This window comes from Myiozetetes cayanensis, unplaced genomic scaffold, assembly GCF_022539395.1.
Source record: "Myiozetetes cayanensis isolate MyiCay16 unplaced genomic scaffold, myiCay2020 scf5-8, whole genome shotgun sequence".
NCBI classification, from domain to species: domain Eukaryota; kingdom Metazoa; phylum Chordata; class Aves; order Passeriformes; family Tyrannidae; genus Myiozetetes; species Myiozetetes cayanensis.
In genome coordinates, this window is record NW_026087742.1 from 10,778,612 (window position 1) to 10,798,300 (window position 19,689).

The following is a 19,689-nucleotide window of genomic DNA, read 5'->3' on the forward strand; positions in this document are numbered from 1 at the left end:
ATCCACTTGTCTAACTTCAAATTGGTTTTTTTTTTTTTTTCTCCAGCCTGGATAATTTAATAGAAATAATTCTGGTAGCCAAAAACAGTGAATATGCAGCTGTGTTGTGTTTTACAATGATGTTTATCACAGTGCCTCACATACAGAATCAGAGATGGCCTGAGGCAGGAAGGCATCTCTGGAGATCACCTGGTCCAAGCCCCTGTTGAGTGCAGCGTCAGACAGAGCAGGCTACTCAGGTCTATGTCCAGTTAGTTTTTGGTTCCAAAGCCTTTGTGAACAGCCTGTTCCAGTGTTCAACTACACTCACAATAGTAAAGTGGTTTCTTAAGTTAAATGAAATTTCTTGTATTTCAGCTTCTACCCGTCGCTCCTTATCCTGTCAAGAAAATTCTGATTCTGTCTTCTTTCCTTCCCCTTTAAAGTATTTATAGATGCTCATAAGATGCCCCTGAGCCTTCTCTGCTCCACGCTGAACAGTTCCAGCATCTGCTAATATGACAGGTGTTTCAGGCTTTTAGTCCTCTTTGTGGTCCTTTGCTGCTCTCCCTCAGTATGTCCCTGTCCCTCCTGTACTGGGGAACCCGTCTTGGGACCCAGATGTGTCTGACCAGGACTTTGCTGGGGAAAGGATCCCCTCTCTTGACCTGTGAGCAATGGTTATCTTAATGCAACCCAGAGTGTCAGCATGTTACAAGGGCACTTTGCTGGCTCACGATCAGTTTGATGTCCAACAGAACTCAAGGTCTTTTCCTACAGAGCTGCTTTTAAGCTGGTCAGCCCTCAGCATGTATTGCTGTCTGGGGTAATTCCTCCCTAGGTTCTGGACTTTGTGTTTTCCATTGTTGAATTTCATGAGGTTCCTGTTGGCCCAGTTCTCTGCTTCACTCAGAACGGCACAACTCTTTGGCATATCAGCCTCTTCTCCCAGTTTTGCATCATCAGCAAACTCCCTTGGTGTGAGTTCCATCTCATCACCTATGTCATTGAGGAAGATAATTAAAAAAAATTATCCTTGAGATCAACCCCAGGGGTAGACCACTAGGGACTGTCCTCCTGGTGAAGTTTGTGCTGATCACAGCCCTTTGAGCTTTGCAGTTCTCACAGTTTTCAGTCCACCTCACTGTCTACTTAACCTGGTCCACATATCATTCCTTTGTCTGTGAGGATGTTATGGGAAGCCATGCAAGATCAAGAAAAACATTCGTTGTTCAGTTCATCGTAGACAGCTCTCAGGTTGGCCCAGAAGGACTTTCCCTTTTCAGTACTGTGCTGACTACTGCTATAATTTACTTCTCTGCAATGTGTCTGGAATATTTTTCTGGAAAATTTGTCCCAGCACCTTCCTGGGGCTTGAGGTGAGGTTGAGCATCCTGTAGTTCCCTGAATCCTCCTTCTGGCCCTTCTTTAAGATGGGGTTGACATTTGTTTTTTTCCAGTCCTCAGGAACCTATTCCAGTCACCACAACCTTTCAGAGATTATTGAGAGTGGTCTTTTAGGGACAGCAGCCCACTCCCTCAGCACTCATGGGTAGATCCCGTCAGATCTCAGGGACTTGTTATCTCTGCTTCAGTTTGTTGAAATGATCCTTAGCCTGATCTGTCTGCTGAGGCTAAGACTTCCTTCTTCTGTATTTACCCTAATGTCTTGGGGGCCTGGGATTCCAATCTTAATGAGTGAAGCAGACACTGAGCACCGTGGTATTTTCCATGCCCCATGTCCTCCACCCTATTTCCACAGCATGCCCATATTTCTTTCTGTAGCTGCTGTTGTACCTGTAGGAGCCCTTCTAGCTGCCTTGTGCATCCCTCACCAGACTCCAGGTGGGTTTTGGCTTTCCCAACCCCATCCCTGAACACTCAGACAGCTTCTCTCTGTATCTCTTCGATCAGAAAATATAAACTTGAACTGTTGGCAATAAATGATGTGAACAGATGACTTATGTTAAAAGTAAGCACCCCAAACCCCTCAATAACATTAATATGCATTACAAAAAATTGTATTGTGACATAGAAACAGATCTTTTTCTCCAGGAAAACATTGCATACTTTCTGTTCTGTGTGGATTGTGCCTGAACTGCCAGTAATAGGCAGCATGCTTTGTTTGTTACGCATTTGCCTTTGTTTCCTTCTTTTTCTACTGAGTTGATAAAGATAAGATTAACTTACGATCCATATCTCCCTAAGTTTCTAGCTTTCCTTGATTATTAACAGCTAATGTTTTTAGTCCTGTGTTGTTTAAACAATGGCCAGATATTGGAGTAGGTACTAAGTGCACTTCCGTATTTCTTAAATATATTTGAACCACTTACAACTAGTCCTACCCCATTTTGTTTGATAAATAGAACATCTTTCTTCTGGCCCCAGACTTTGTAGGAAAAAAAAAAGAAAAATCAGATTGCCTTTGGAAAAGGCTTTATCTCACTTTTCTAGAGTACAAGTTTATCAAGTATATGCTAAGAAGCGTATCCCCGGCGTGCTGAAGTAGTCTCAAGTTTACAGCTATCTTTATCTGTCCTGCCTATATAAACAGAAGTTGAAACATAGGTTTTCAAGTCCTTCTCTAACTGGACTTTTAATCTTTATCTTAGTTTAACCTGTGTCCAGTATTCTGCACGGTTGTTTGATACTGTCAGCCCAACGCTGACGTTGAAGTTGGGTAATTCCTGCTTACTCATTATCCTCTTGAATGCTCTTAAGTGGATGTGGTTTCACTGTACTTATGGAGAGGATCAATTAAGATAATCTTGGATTAATCCCATTACACTCTTTGGTCTTGTTTATGGCTTTCTTTGTCATCAAATTCACACAAACTGTGAAAAGACTGTATTCTGTTTGTGGTACTCTCATTATCGTTTATTACAGCATTTCCTCCCCTATAAAAATGTAAATTCATTGAATCCTACTGCTCACACATAAAACAGAGACATACCAAAGATTTGGATTATGTTACTTTAAATATAGTGTGTTTTAGGTACTGATCTTACACATGGTAATATGTATAGAGTCACCTTGAAACACTCCTGTCAGGTTTGTGATGCTGTTAAGAAAATTAACTTTAGTTTCACAGTGAAGTTTTAGAATGTTCAAGACTTCCAGTGAGGCACCTTATCCAAAACTTTTTACTACTAATGGAGGTTAAAAAAATGAAGCTCTCACTCAGCAGCTACTAGAGAGCTCATGAAATGAGTCTATGCAAAGCAGACTAACATAAGGTGCATTTACCTTTCTCAGTTCAAAACTATTAGCACAACATTTATGGGATCATAAAAAATACTTTTTGTTGAATGAGTGTTCTGATGAGCAAACCTGCTAAGAGCATAGAGGCGCATGGTATGCACTGTAATATCAAGTTGAGCTATAATCATATTTTTTTGATGTGTCAATATGTAGGGGAGTAATCTGTTTCATTTAAAAAAAAAAAAAAAAAGTGGGTCTGATTCATTTTCACTGGGTCAATTGCTGTTGCTAATCCAGAGTCTTTGTCAGCTTGCAGGCTTTCTTGTGTATTGTGTTTTTACACTTTTGCTTAAAAAGCAGGTAAGATGATACTGTTGGCACTTTATGCTCTTGTTTTTTTACTTGGAACAATAATGTGATAGACTTTTAAAAAAGCTGCTTTTAGCAAATTCTATTTTTCGCATGTGTATTCATGGGGAGACAGATGGCCAGAGAAGGATGGAATGACTTTGATTTATTTGCATTAACCATTTTTTTTCCTTCTGTTTATGGTGCTGTCTTTAGCATCACACAAATTCATTCATGAAATAAAAACTTTGATAGTCCTGGAGAAACAAAATTTAGTTATTCTCTCTGAAACACAGTACAAATATTATAGTTTATTTTGCTAAGGTTTGAAGGAAAAAATGCAACTTTGTGCTCTGAATATTTAACCAAAGGAAAATCTCTCAGGACTGTGTCATGTCCACAGTATGAGCTAATCTCCTGTGGTTGGTTTATATTTTGATTGCAGGAATGATTTTTCTTCCAACTTTGTGCATATTTCCTGATGGACTATCTTTGCTGTATTTCTTCTTACTCACGTCACGTGGTTTTAAATTTTGCATTTTTGTTCTCCCTGTTTCAGACCAGTATTCTTGTTGATGTTTCTTCACAAAATTTCATACAGAGTAAAGAAATAAGTCTGTAGTTATGAATGGGCGTGTTGTCCTGAGGTATGCAGGGAGGTAACTGCTGAGTGGCTTAGACTTGCAGTGAATCCTCATTTAATAACATTGTTCCAAGTACCTGGCACACAGAAATATTCCAGGATTGGGTCCTGCAGGCAGTCAACACGATAAAGAGGATTAATTCCGGTAAATGAACATACACATAAGAACTAAGAGCTTTGGTAGTTTTATATTGTCTGTGTGTGCATAAACACATTATAATGATTTTGTTTCCTAGATATTCTTTTCAGTGTTTCAAAGTATTACAGCACTGGGGACTATTCTGTGCATTCTAACTCTGGTATATAAAACAGGTGAAGTCCTCGGGGAACTAACACCGTGGAGTTCGTAGAGATTGGCATGTTTGTTGTTGTTGTTGTTGTTTGTTTGTTTGTTTGTTTTTAAAATAATGATTAAAGCTGTTCTTTTCTTCATTTTGGTAAAGAAGGTTGTGATGTTTTGGTGAAGCTTGAGTTGTGACAAAGAGGCAAACCCCCAAACTGTACGTTACTTTTTAAAGGATTTAAAAACCAGAGGCGTAGCGGGAAGAGCAACTCGGTCTAAATCCACGTGAAAAAAAAAAAAAAAGAAGAAGAAAAAAAACACAGTCAAAAAAACAAGCAGAAAAAATTCCAACAAGCGAAACAACGGAAACAACGTTTTTCCCTGCTCCTCCCAGGCCAGCCGGAGCAAACTCAAGCATCTCGTCCCACGCCCGTCCCGGCCCGTGTTTGCGGCACCGGGGCCGCAGGAGATGCTGACCCCGCACTCCCTGGCAGGGCGGTGCTCCCCAGAGCGGCGGGACGGAGCGGGCGTGATTGTTGACTGCCCTTCCCAGCCCTTCCCGGCCTCTCCCGGCTCTTCCCAGCCCTTCCCGGCCTCTCCTGGCTCTTCCCTGCCCGGCCCGGCATCTCCCGGCGGGTCCCGGCCGGGCTCCCCGGCCCCTCCGCCCCGCCAGCGGGGGTCGGGTTTTCTTTCCTTTTCGCTCTTCTTTTTTCCTCAGCGCTGGGGGGAGAGGGGGGGGCCTTGAAAATCGGAAATGATCTTAATTAAATGTTTTCTGTACAGAAACAAGCGGGCCCTTTTTGTGCGCTAGGCGAAGGCAGCAGACCTTATCACAAAAGACAAAGGCAAATATTTATCAGGGAACAAAAGATGTCCACGGCTGCTTGCAGCGGGGGAGATTTTTCTCTCTCTCCCGGTGAAGATGTTTAACAGCGTAAGATGTTTATCGGGACTCCTTGTTGAAATTCTTTGTTTCCCCGCGAGATCTACAAATGAAACTGTTTTTCTTTCTGTGAAGCACACAATGAAGCCCATGAGTTAAATTGCAGAGAATGCAAACACCTGCTTGTCCCTCTGTTGACTTTGCGTTTCAAGAAGGTCCTTTCTGTTCCACGTGATAATGGTCTGGGGTCTTGGTTTTGTTTGGTTTTTTATTTATTCTGTGTGGACAGAAATGGTCATCTTGTCTGTCTTCACTTTGTGTCGCTTCTAATGCAGCGATTGTCTCTGTTAAAGGAATACCATGTTGTTAAAAGTATTCTTCTCCTTCAGAATCTTATGTGCCATTGAGTGAATAACCTATTAAATTTTACTGCTTTGCTTATTTGATTTATTTTTGTATGGCTTTTTTTTTTTTTGTTTGTTTTTTAATGGTCTTGTTCATGAGCTACGCTTCTGACAACTTCACATTTTAAGCTGTAAAGGAAAGGGAGGAAACAGAATCCATGAAAGTCCTTACAGCATATTTGCCTGTTCTCCTTAACTAAATCATACATGGAAACACAGTATTTCAGATGTACTTGAATAGTGATTATCAAGTGATTTCACAGATGTTTATCCTTAATGCAATATGAATTTAGTTGGTATTTGAAATGTACAAGCACTTATTTTTATAGGTATTCATCCCCAAAGCTGGGTCATCATTTACCTACAAAATCTTGTATGAAACTTAGAAGATTTTATAATATAAACCCCCAATTTCTCAAACTGGTGAAGAGACTAGTTGTGATTATTCACATGGCAAATGTTCAGCCTTATAATAAGTGTTGTAAGCTGATTTTATTGCACAGATTTCTGGCACTGGACAACATAATTCATAGCAGTGTCTGTGATCAGTATTGGGTTTTTTTTAATAGTTCACAGGATTTGAGGAATACTTTAAAATATTTTCCCGTGGAAATTTACAATAGAGCTTTACAACAATGCAGACTTTTAAGTGCAGCAAGTAAACTTGCTGTGTCATAACAGAAGTGTTGTACCTAGTCAGCTGTTTTAATATATTTCATAAATATTTTTGGGGGGGGGGGGAGGAGAGTGGAGGATGGAAAAAATATCTATTTCTTAAAATTACTATACTTATAGATAGTCCTATTTATCTGGAAAAATATATTCAAACTGGTGGGACTCTTGGGAGCAAGCACTTATGCAATTGACACCTTTCTATTTCATATACACCATTATATTTTAAATTAATAATGTAAAATGAAGCTTTTTAATGGGAGATAGATTGAAATATTGTTCTTTCTTTATTCATGACAGTAATATTTTTCTCAAAGTTCTTTGGAATTTCACGAAACTGGCAGCTTCAGAAGAACAGTTCCTGGGTGTGTTTGTAAATGATTTACCTTTCTACAGACCTGAAAGATATCAGTTTTAATGAAAACCAATTATTTTAGCTCTAATTTAACAGAAGAGTTTTTAGACAAAGATAATTGTTTGTTTTCATGTATCTATTTTAATTCAGATTATAGAGCTTGCATTCTATTTTTCTTGCATTACTGAGTCCAAATAGTTTGATGCTGTTTCCTTAAGGCTGCAAAGAGAAGCAGTAAATCAGATGGTCTCATGATTTTCTTAATACAGGTGAAAATATCCTTTTTTATTTTTTCTTGGCTTTCTGAGTTCAGAGTTTTTTCTTTACTTTCCAGGAGGTAACATTTGTTCTATGATAACCTGCAAAATTTCTCTGTTAGACTAAGGCTTTTTTTTTATTTCTGATAATACTAGAGTGTGTGTCTGGAAACTAAAATATAAACACAACAGAGTATATAGTATTATGGGGTTTTCCATTTCATTGAATAAAGTGATTATCTAGGCTACCTTGGATAGAACTACTATCATTTTTTTCAAGCTTTTTGGCAAGACATAAGTACTCTAGTAAAGAGAGATTTATTCTTCAGAAACACAGTATACTCTGTAGACACATATTCTGTATAATAGTATAATAGTAAACACCATACATTTTTGGATTGCTTTTGCCCTTAAGATTTCTTCTTAAAAAAAAAAAAAAGAAAACTGGGGCTGCTCCAACTTTCTTTTCTAATAGAACATGCATTATTTGAGGGTTTTATTGTTTTGAGCTTTATAAATCCTGTAGTGAATTATCAATACTACAGAAGCAGGAGAGTGCAAAGAAGGAGGGGAGGGAAAGCACATGTGCCCAAGTTCATAGATAAAGCTCCTCTTTTAAGATAACTTACCTTCCTGCTTACTTCTACCTGATAGCATACCCATAATATTTCTTTTATCTATATATAAGAGAATTTGTGATGTTAACATGGTCAACAACTCAAAAATGATGAAAACTGTACCACTACTGAAATAAGTTTGTTCCAACATTAAGTAGTAGTTTGTGCAATGGTAATGTATTGCTGCTGGTGATAGCAAGGCTGACCATTCTATAGGGTGGTTGCTGGTGAAAAAACAGCTTTTCAAATTTATTTCTCAATGCAAGCAAAGTATTTAGAGATGAAAGGGAAGGATATTAAAATACGAGTATTTTTGGTACAGTTTTGTACAGATGGGACTGTAATTGGTGACATGGGAATAGTATATATACTGAAATATTTGAAATTCTAATTCATTTTTGCTTCAGTTTTCCAACTGCCAGCTGTAATTATGGATCTCATTTAACAGATGCTAACACAGGGAGTAACTTCACTCCTGGAGTAGTCCCACTGAGACAGGGAAGTAAAGTTAAGGCTCAGGTACCTAAGCATTGGTGTAGATACAGTCCTAGGAATTTGTTGGATGCTGCTGTTAAAGACTGTCTGGTGCCTAGGTTATAAACCATTTGCATTTTGAATGTATTTAGTTATACAGAAACTAATTTATGCACTAATATACTTTATCAAGATTAATTGAAGCCTTAGGATTTAAATTTATCACTGTTTACAATCCCTAAAATTTCATTATTTTTTGAGAGAGGTGTATGAATCTGAAGTGTTTTCAAGCGCCACAGAGTTCTCGTAAAATTTGGGAGATGTGTGTGAAATGGCTTATGAAACTATTTCAATTAGTTTTATATTATTTTTCAATGGGAGGTATTGTATGCAAAGAAGTGTTCTAATAACAGTCATAGTGTCTCTAAAATTCCTCAAGTCCTCTTTTTGAATTTTTAAAAACATCTGAATAAAACATCTGTTTAAAATAAGTCCTATACAAGCAAGGGTTCTGTTGACAGAAGGAACTAAAATAATAACTCAAGGCTTTCCTCAGTGACTTCCCTCTATGAAAATTATATAAACCCATTAAAAAGACAGTATCTTTTAGTCTATTTATTGTTAAAATATAAAATCAACTAAGTATGAAGAATAGATGTTGTGTTTTTTTCTTTAGTCAATATTTAAATATATGTACCTTTTATAGTTCCATTTTTATTTATTGGAAAAAATGTATTTCACTTCAATAAGAAATCCTATATTTTTCAATCCAGTTTGGAAACTTAATGTTGAACTTTCAGGTCAAATGAAATGTCTTTGTAATTGTAAAATTAAATATTATTAATATCCTGAATGACTTCTTCAGTCCCACAGGACTTTTCAACAAGGATTTAGTAGGACTAGATCCAAAAAAGATCTGTATAATATTAATGGAAATTACTTTAAATTCTTTGTCATGTAAGAGGAAATACGTTCCCTTTGTAGCACTCTGTGGCTGTTGAATAATTCTGTAAGATTTTGTAATAGCTATATGATTTTATAAATTCTAGGACAGGGTAATATTTTTTCCATCATTGCAAGGACAGAAAATCCTTACAGAACAAAGAAATAAAATGCTGAAGGAATGAACTAAACAGTAGAACTAATTCTCCGCAGCTCCTGAAAAGGAACTAAGCTTGCTATCTTGGGTCATTTTGTTATTTTTGTTATTATTATTATTTCTTTATTCCCAAGTGATTTTAAGATGATTTAAAAGTTAATGAGAAAACAGCAAGCACACTTTGCAGCAACTTCTAAATGCATCAGGATAAATGAAAGAACAGCCTGGTTCTGTGCTTCCTTTTGAAACTTAAACTTGGAGAAAAGTATTTCTGTGTTTCTTCAGATGCACTGTAATTGAGTTGGGATTTATTTTTATAAGAACTCATAGAAGTGTAATTACAAAAGGGTGAGTAGGGATGAAAAAGACTGTACTGTTTCAGGTTTTCTAAAATACTCAATTTTTTCTTTATGTTTATGCTCTCCTTATGCCAGTGCAAAAAAGAGGGTGTGAGTAAGGCAATACTAATAAGGTTAAGGTGATTTTTCAGGCTGCATGCAAAAGCAATAAAAAGTGTAACAGGTAATTTCATATTGGTTCACATTAATGATCAGGGCCACATTATAACTACTGGAAGGATAAGAGAGTGTGAAGTCATTTGCTGTCTGGGTTTATGTGTTGTGTTTTTTAAGTACCCTGGCAGAAACAACATGCTATCTTTTTAGGCATTAATGGACACTGAGTAAAAAAAAACACAACAGGTTCCTTGCCTTATCAAACAATATAATTTATTTACTTAAATTTTTTTATAAGTTTTTCAAGATTGTTTCCTGTGCAAATTCAGAGATGGGGACTGGAACTGAAATGGCTAATTATTCACACACTTTTATGGGAGATAAAACCTCCTGTTTTTCAACCTTCTGTCCCCTACATCTCTTACTATTGCAAGTTCAGATTTTGATAGTCAGTAGAGCCAGACATCTTGCCTCAGTGCTTTGCTTTATACCATCATGTTCCTTTTCTTGATGTGAGTGGAAGGTGGTGGAAGTTTAATCAAGACAGTGTATGATGGGCTCTGAGAGGTTTTGGCTTTTCACATGTTTCTTGAAAAGATGTACCAATCCCATCCCTGTGCAACACATGTGTATGCTGGGATAGAGTGAATTTTTTGTCAGGCTTATCATTAACTATAAAAGGATAAAACAGGAGTAATAGCTATATGTACACAGCATGTATGTGATGGAGTGTGGCAACATTTAAAACTAATGACAAGGAAGACATAAAGCACACATGTATGTGTGTATGTATCTGTGTATTTATAAAAGTGACAATTGCTAGATTGAAAAGCTGATAAAATCAGACTATAATTCTGTTTATTTCATTACAATCAGTGCTTAAGGAGCCAAGCTACATTGAATAATTTTGCTTAGTGATGGGCAGTGTAGCTGCCTTTTGTAATGGGAAAGCAACCTTCCTGTAGAAGAGTAGTATTTCCCTACAGCATTTGTTTAGAGTGCTGGGGTGGGGTCAGACGTTTGTTGCAATAGTTAGGAACATGTGTAAAACTGTCTAGAAAGCTGCTCCTCTGGGGCAGAGAGTGAAAAAAGTCTTTTGCAAGACAGGAGAAGCTGAGTGAGATGTGCCCTGTGCCCCTGGCTGGGTGGCTGCCTCTCATCTACCTCCAGTCATGTTCTGCAGCTCTCTGTCTCCCTCCTCCTTCCCACCCGGTATATGCAATACCTGGGTACAAGAGGCAAGAGAATACACATTTCTTTGATGAGATTTCAAACCCGTCTTGACCTGTTTGGGCCAGAGGGGAACAGATTTTGTGTATGGAGCCTTGGTATGACCTTAAAAACTGCAGGTGAGAGAGAGGATGGTTTTGATGAAAAGCCGAGAAGCCAGGGTGGGAGAAATTCCAAGGTGTTTGCCTAGCTTTGAGATGGACTTTGTGTTTAACAATGGGAATGAACCAACAAAAGAAGAAGGATTCAGGCATTTGTTTTGTCTGTGGTCTGAGCAGTACCAGAAAGGTGTTCATGTTTTGTGTGCAACATCAGGAACAGAATAAATGTACTGGGTTTAAGGATGTCACCAGTAGCTCTGTTGTAGTAAAAGGTGTTTGTGAAAAACTGCATGTTGTGGACAAAATCAGTTTTAAATTGATTTGTTTTCAAAGTGGTTTAGCCATTCAGATTCAATTTTATCTTAAGACATTGAGGGGTTTCTATACAACTCTTTCCTGAATAACGCTGTGGAGCTTTTTGGCGTTACACCCAAATTAACAGTGTGCTGCATCATTAAAAAATAAAAGAACTGCAATTTTTTCTTGGCGTAGAATTCTGCAAAGCAATAAAAGACTCCCTATGCTGATTACAAATATTCTAAAATGTTTACTTTGGTCTATAAACTTGGAGCATTTCGTGTTTGGATATATTATATGTGGCCTCTTAAGACCTCTTCCATTTTTCTGCTTTTCCTCGTTTGAAGAGGGTTTCAGGTCTCATGTGCAAGAGAGATTTTTGCAGGACAAAACCAGTGTGGTGTCCACAGAAAGCAAAGGCAGTGAAGGCAGCTCTAGGCAGGATACACTATACATAAGGAGAATCTTGGCTTTAGTTAATACCTACTGTTTTACTGATGGAAAGTTGCACAGTTTTCCAGTGTCCTCATTTCTTGGTATTTAAAAAAGGAATAAAATTGACCTGGCATGCAAACAAGTAGTGCTGCTCTATATTTATGCATTGAAATACTAGAATTTCTTTGCTATTACAGATTTGTTCACCATTAGACCAAACACAAGTTACTCTTTTTCCAGCTCTAATGCTTTTACAGAGAAATCCCCAAGCTTCATACATTCTAGGTGTTCCCAACTCTCAAAAGTACTGAGTAACCACACAGACTGCCCAGTGAGATCTGTGAACACCAAAACTCTTCCTGCATAATCCCATAGAAGCATAAAACCTTCCCAACCAGAAACTGGGGTCTTCAGGTTTTATGAATAGTGAAAATTGTTTACAGCTGGCTAAAAATCTTGTCAGAAGTATAGATAAAATTGCCTTTTGCTGGCCTGGTAATAAAGGAAAAGTCAAGGATGGACTGCTTCTGCCTTGGGCAGAAGAGGAGCTGGTAGTGGACTTGTTCTGTGGGTCGGTGCAGGGACTCATTTTCAAAGTGTTAGACTTCAGCCACTCGTGGTTTCAGGTCATGTCCTGACACCTAGAGCTGGCTGAAAGCCAAGAATTTAGTTTCAAAAAATTAGTTTTGTGTTGTTCAATTTTGCTTTTGCATTTCATTGCAACAGAAGCGTAGCTTTCCATGCCTTTTGGTGTAGCACATGGGCACAGGAGACCCCCTCCTGGAAAAGCTGGTAGGCTGGAATCATGAGTGCCTCTTGCTGTGCATGGACAGGACAGGGATGCAAGTCTGAATCTCCAACATTTTTTTCTGTTCTGAAGATTAAGAACTTCTACTTTATAAAATATGTTCTTAAAAAAATGCTCGTATTTTTACTTGTTGAACTAATTTTTTCCTGGTTCATTGTTGGTAGCATTCAGTGGATCACTTTTATGCTGCAGCCTACTGCTATGCAGGATTATTTTCCAGATATCTTTCATGTTGAATAACATACAGTGTCAGACAGAATTGACATTTGTGAAAAATAGAAATGAGTGCTAATGTTCCCACTGTGAAATTCTGGAGGCAGTTAGCAAGAAAGTTTAATCAACCTTTAAAAAATCAATAGCTAGTAATTCACAGAAGGTTTATCAAAATTTTAATTTCTTTGTTTTCAGGATATTGGAAGTTAGGGATTGTATTTTCAACAGGCCTTAAGGAGTTAGAAGTCCCACTCCCATTGAATTTAAAAGTAATTTGAACATTTTATTACCTCGGGCTTCCTTGAAAATCGCCCCATGCTTGGTTTGGATCTATTGTTCCTTTACCACTGAAAGCTGTGCATTGTGGATTGTAAATTTGTAGTTCTTCAGAAATTTTTGCATCTGCATAACAAGAAATGAAACATTCTCAGGTCAACTTTGAAGACATTGTAGAGGAACTTTTAAATATCTCATAATGAGCAAATTCAGTTTCATTTTTCTTCTTTTTTGCCCTTAGGGTCCATCTAATTCTGTGGAAAAGACCTTTTGTTAGTTGCATAATTTACTTAAGAGAACTCCTCATACTAGAAAAAGATTTTTTTTCTTTACTGAAAAGTATTTTTGTTTGGTTTGGGTTTTTTCCTATTTATAGTACCAAAAGAAAAAAAAAGGACTTACCATCTCTGTCTCTCTCTAGATATCTAAATTTATCTTTGGACTGCTATCTTGAATTACTTTGGAAAATATTCAGGCATACTTAATAGCCAATCACTCTTTATTTTATTTTATTTTATTGTATTGAATTGAGTTAGTCTGTCTAAATTTTCTGGGGAAAATATTTTCAGTGAATAAGCTTTTCTGAGTATACTTGTTACCTTCACTTTTAGTATCATCTAATCAATAATTCAGCCACCCTTCTCAACTCCTTGACTCATATGGCTTCAGGCTTGTACAAAGTCTCTCATTAACTTCAGAATAGTTCAAATGGATCTGTGTGAAACACACTTGCAGAAAAAAATCATATATTTGATTGTACTTCGTGTCTTGGAGCACATGAACCAGTTTCATTTCAGATTAAACTAATGTGGGAGGTGCTCCCCAGTCAGGGATTCAAACCACAGAATCAAACTAGAGTTGAGATGTTCATATAATGGGCATCAGGTTCTCAGTGCCAAGATGTAGCCAGAATCACCTGTAGACTCTCAGTTTGGGTGTTTTCTTGAGAAGGGGCTTGTGGGTATTGACTCTTCCATGCACATGTCTGATCAGCTGGCCAAATAGTTCTATTTCTATATTTAAAATAAGAAAACAAACAGTTGGAGGAACTATCTCCAGCAGTGTTGCCCTTCTTTTTCCATGGTTGACATGGCTTCTAAAGAAAAAATAGTAGTATGGAAGGAAACACTGCTGAAATCTAGCCCCTCTACAGGCAACATCTCCTCGATAAAAGTGCCCTCCTACAGTTCTGAGTATAAAGACTCCTGAGTAGTGCTAAAATAGGAGCAGCCCATCATCACCAGGCAGTAGGATGAGATCTGCAGGGAGGGCAGCTTTCTTCCCTCAGAAGGTGGGATGGATTTTGCATGGATAACAAACAACTGTGCCAGGCCATGAATCTGCTGTGGTAAGCCTCAAGTTCTGTCACCAGATTCTATCATGTAGAAGCTCTTAAAAAGTTACCAAGTGTCCTTCCTTTTGCTCTGCTCCACAGCTCAAACTAAAACACGCTGCAGAAGGCTGTCCATTTTGTCAGAAGTTGGCATTTTTAAAAGCAAAAAGTGGTAATAAAAGAATGATTCATCTCTAAAAACGCTTTTCCTTTTGCCATTAAGGTAACAGTAGAATAATAGAGGTCTTTCAAAGTATTTATGCAAAGCAGCATATTATTAAGCTAGAAATACAGTCAAAATTCAAAGGACAAGATCAGGGTGCTTTAACTTCCTCTGTTTGTGCTCTGGTTTGTTTATCACAAGAAGACAGCTGTAGATCAGAAGACAGACATGCTCCTGGCAAGTGATGGGTCTATGTGAGCAAGAACTTCCTGTGAGATATCGACCTGGTCACAGTCAACTGCTGTGAAATTTGTTAAGTAATCTATCTAATATGTCTAAAGAGTAGCATATCCAGATCAATCCATCCAAATGCCTCAGGATTATCAATAAATAGATCATAAATCTGATAATTCTCTGTGATCTGCTCTGGTGGGAAGCTGCTGGAGAAGCCTTCTACAGGATGAAGATTAATTCTAGTACATGTTTGTTATGGTGACAAATGCTCTGTGCCAGACCTGTGGCTGGTGAAAAATTAATTTAAAATTCATTTCAAACTTTATTTTGTGCAGTAATCTGCTTTCATGAAACTGAATGGCAACAAATGGCAATCGCTGACAGATGTTTTCAAAAGGGAAATAGAACCAAGGTTTAGAGAAGGAACTTTCCATCCTTTATTTTTTTTTTTTACTTTTGTGAATTTTCCACTTAATTTCTGCTCAGAAAAAGAAACATTTCACTCTTTGCTACTGTTCTAAATGTTAAACCATAGTAATGATAACAATAAACTGTTCTTTAAGTATAATACAGGAAATACAAAGGCTGAAGGGGTAATAAATGTATTTAGATAGTTAATATCCTCACCAGATTAGGTTCATTAGTTATCAGTCCTTTGTGAGAAGTTAAAAAAAAGTACCCACTGTTCAGGCACAGTCCTGAGAATCAGTATGTTTTTTGTTTCATTAGACTGTGTGTCCTGGTTTCAGCTTAAACAACGACACTGTGGTAGGTATAGAATCAAGTATGTAATCTAGAAAAGGTGCCATATATAATTTATTTTTTTCCATTTGTCACACTATCTCAAACACTTTTAGGAAAGAATCCTGGCACTTCTGCTTCTGACTCTGATGTGAAAGGAGTGACTTTTGTCAGGGCAAATTGGCACATTGAGGAAATATTTTTAATGTTTGAAAACCTCAGAATTCTATTTGTGAGCTCCACTCTAAAAATTATCAAATATTTGGGACTAGCTGCATCTTCTCAAATTATGTTCAGAGGCCTTGAAGATCAGCACTAATACTTTAGCCATCTACATCTTGATCAGTGAAAGAAATTGGTATTTATTTAAAAAATAAAGAGCAGAAAGGAAGAGTTGAAGTTTCGATTTACAAAAATAAAAACAGAGCAACTGTTAGTTCACGTAAAACACTACTTTCACAATCTGAATCTGCTAAATTGCAGCATTTGGATTGTAGACTTTTTAAAAAAACTTTATAGATTGTAATTTTTTTCCACGTTCCTAAATTTTTGCTGCACAAAAATCTGACCATGCCTTAAAATTGAACAGAATACTCTTTCTCCTCTTTATTCATGTTGCAGTATTATCATAGTGTCTGCCTTCTGTAAATCTAAATAAGGAAAAGTTTGCACTGAAAGCAAAGTAGGTGGTGGGCTCCAAGTATTCCCCTACTCTCCATCGGTGAGGTCTTGTTCCTCAGAAATACAGGCTCTGCTGATGCCACTTGGTTATGTCACATTGACTCTTGGAAAAGGGGAAGAGCACTGTAACGTCTGTCCAGCCAGTGATGGCTGTTCAGCACTGCTCAGCATGAAGTTTTCAGAATATCTTCTTTTCCTTTATATATATACATACATATGTATATATTTATTTTTTTTACAGAACTGGGATTTTCCTTTCTTTTTTGTACGTTATGGAAAAATCCCAGCCTTTAGTCCTTCAGGGGCTTGCTCTGGTGATGGGCTGAGAAGGTGTAGACCAGAGAGCACAGTATTCAGGTTTCATGTATGAAAGAGAGCAAGTAATACAGGATTGGGTCACCAGCTTGTTCCAAGTCAGGCCTTGGCTGTGAGCAGAACCTTAGCGCATCTTTCCTTCAGTAAATTGTTCAATCCACAGAATTCTTAGGGCTTGAAGATTTTATTTAACTGTTTATATTTTACTCTTTTATTTTTGTGTGGAAGGCATCAGGGCATGGATATTTCCTGGTAATTTGTTCGTATTCCATTTACCTACACTAAGTGATTATTATCACTCCCTATGATGAACTGTGATAACATTTAGCATGTAATATCTTAGTATCATAAAATTTTGTTTTGGTATTTTTCCCCCTCCCTTGAGCTCTGTTGTCTCTCACAGAGTTTAGTTTTGTTTTGCTTTAGGAAAAATATTATTACTTTCAAGTGAAAAGGAAATTTACCTTGGAGAAATAATTATTTAATTCTCAGATGCATCAGGAATATATATATATATATAAAATAACACATAAGGAAAAATATTTTATTCTCATTCTTCAGGTAGGCACTTGGTTTACAGTCTTCTCAGAACAGATTATGAAGATATTTATTTTTTGTCTTCAGTCCCTAAAATAACTTCAGACTCAGACACTTTGTTGCAAGGTCTTTTCTTCTTGTCTTAAAATGATATACTTAAACTGTGGTCTGCATACCTTCAGTGAGGTTCTGATACTCCAAACCAAGAGGGTAAGAGAGATATGAAGTTGTTTGTCCTTTATACAATAAAGGATTACATTAGTTTTATGAAAACTTGATTGCCTCTGTATTGAAGTTATGGGTGTTTGAAAACCATTGTGAATTTGGCTCAAGATCTGCTGATGACTGTTGAAAATAGAATGCTTGAAAATAATGTTTATAGAATTCATATTTGTTTAATAGAATTTGTATTTCTTGTGGAATCAGCTTGCTCATTAATAATCAACACTCCCTTTCTCTGTGTGTTCGGCCTGGTTGCATTCAAGTCCATGTGGATTTAGGAGCAGAAGTCAGTTTCCACTTTGGTTAATGCATTATTGGAAAAGTTAATGAAATACCAATAATATTAAGATCAATCTTACCTCTTTAGTTCACTTAAGTCTAATTCTACAATGCTTATTTCACTCTTCTGCAATTGCTATATATTTTGAAACTGTTACCATGATGTTCAACATTCTAGTGTATACTGGGTACTTGGCAAATACAAGAAAGTTTATAATCCAGAGCAACAGTGTCTACTTCAAAATGGCAAAAATAAGTTTTTCAAAGAAAAACACTTTTTATATTTATAAGCTGAATTGAGTTTACTGATGATGATGTGTGGATACATAACCCATAAAACATAGGCTTGTACTCCAGAAGTCAAGTTTACCAGTTTGAGGAGTGGTGAAGTTTATTGGGGTTTTTTTGTGTTTGGTGTTTGTTTGTGGTTTGGGGGGGTGGGGAGGAGGGTTGTTTGTTTGTTTCTGTTTTGTTTGTTTTTTCTGTTTTGTTTTGGGTGTTTTGTTTCTGGTTTTTTTTTTTTTGGTTTTTTTTTTTAGTTTGGCTTGTGGTTGGGTTGGCTTGTTTTGTTTGTGGAGTTTTTTTGCTTGGTTTTTTTTTAATGTTTGGTTTTTTTCCTTGTGAAACATCAGATTTAATAGGGATGAATTATTTAAAAATAATCTTGGAATTATACAGTGGAGTGTTTTTACAGTCTTCGTTTCTGAAAGAACTGTGATTTGTCTTTATGTTACAGGACTGGAAGGTAACATTTTCTGTGGATGTCAACTTTTGCTTTCTGTGATATCCCACTCTTTGAGTGATGCCACACACAGCACCGAGTAGTACTGGCAAATGGAAGAGATTTCTTGCAATAAGGTAGGTTTATTTCTTTCCCATGAGGCTTGATGAAGTTCTTCATAATCACTTTTCTGTTTAATACAAATTAGGTCAAACAGGTATTCCCAGTCTTCCAAATTTTGGAGCAATATTATTGATCTCAGAGCTATTGGTGTTATTACTTGGTTGTACTTTTAAATTTATTGGCAGAAGATATTTTCAAGGTATCACCATTTCACTGCAGCTAAACCTATCATTTGCAATCAGCAACAGAAACTAGGAAATTAAAGGGCTCATTTTAATTACTCTTTATAGTAGTAGTAACTTCTATTATGTGCAAAATTCATTGCTTGCCGTTTTAAAGACTATTGAAACATCAACAGAAGAATCAAGTGGATATGATGTTTCTTCAACATTGTGCTGCAGAAAATGGAATGGAGCAAATCTGAACTAGGAAAGCAAGAGAGAATATATATGAAAAACTTAGAGCTCAGGAAATAGGGAAAGAGACTTTTTCTTGGACAGAACCCCTTGATCAGCAAATGGAGTACTACAGGGTAATTGTAGAAGCTTGATAATGGAGGGAACAGTTCTGAAAAGAGTGTTGTGCTGGATCCAGATTTCACTTCACCTTAACTTGTCGTTGGTTTTGGTGGCTTCTTTGGCTGAACAAAGCTGTTAATGCATCCAGGTGTTGTACTGTCCTACAACGTTCTATGACCTTTCCTTAGGCTCCCAGTTTTGTTCCAAAGCATTCTTGTAATGTTGTGACTGTTACCTGTGACTACAAGTATATTCCGTTGTGCCTCTGTGTGTGTCATCAGAAAGAGCAGGTCTTAATTAGTGTTCCAGAGCCAAGGCTGTTTCCTAACAGAATGGTTTACAGACAGTGATTTTGAGAAAATTTGTGTATTATTAAGGTGGTTGTTGTTTTTATTATTATTACTATTATTATACATCATCTCTGGTGAAAGCGCAGTGAAATTAATAGATACAGCCTCATGGCACTGGTTCCAGTTTACTATTTTCTCACTGGTGGTAAAAGACATATTGAGGTGAGAGTTTGTTACTTAAACATGGGACTGGTAAATATGACACAAACCCTGCAATAGACCCACAGCCATCTGGAATGGCAGCTGAGCCCTTGGCAGGATACCCTAGGGTGTGCAAAATGCACGAGTTGCCTATGCTTAGTGCTCCTATCCTATATGTTAGATGTAGTTTCCCTCAGGAAAGGATACAACTTGACCTGATTCGGTTTGGATTGTGATAGATTGTAATCCCGGATTCAGAGGTGATGTTGGATGTGAGGTGTACTTGGAGACCTGCAAGGCA

The 19,689-nt window shown here is 37.2% G+C and overlaps 1 long non-coding RNA gene across 6 annotated transcripts in view; it reads left to right on the forward strand.

Annotated features, from left to right (window-relative positions):
* LOC126648605 (uncharacterized) overlaps positions 1-19,689 on the forward strand; it is a 292,288-nt gene that overhangs the window by 89,500 nt on the left and 183,099 nt on the right. For all 6 annotated transcript variants that reach the window (XR_007630844.1, XR_007630840.1, XR_007630843.1 and 3 more), the window contains one exon: positions 18,272-18,393. This is a non-coding gene — a long non-coding RNA (uncharacterized LOC126648605). The remainder of the gene's footprint in view (positions 1-18,271; positions 18,394-19,689) is intronic.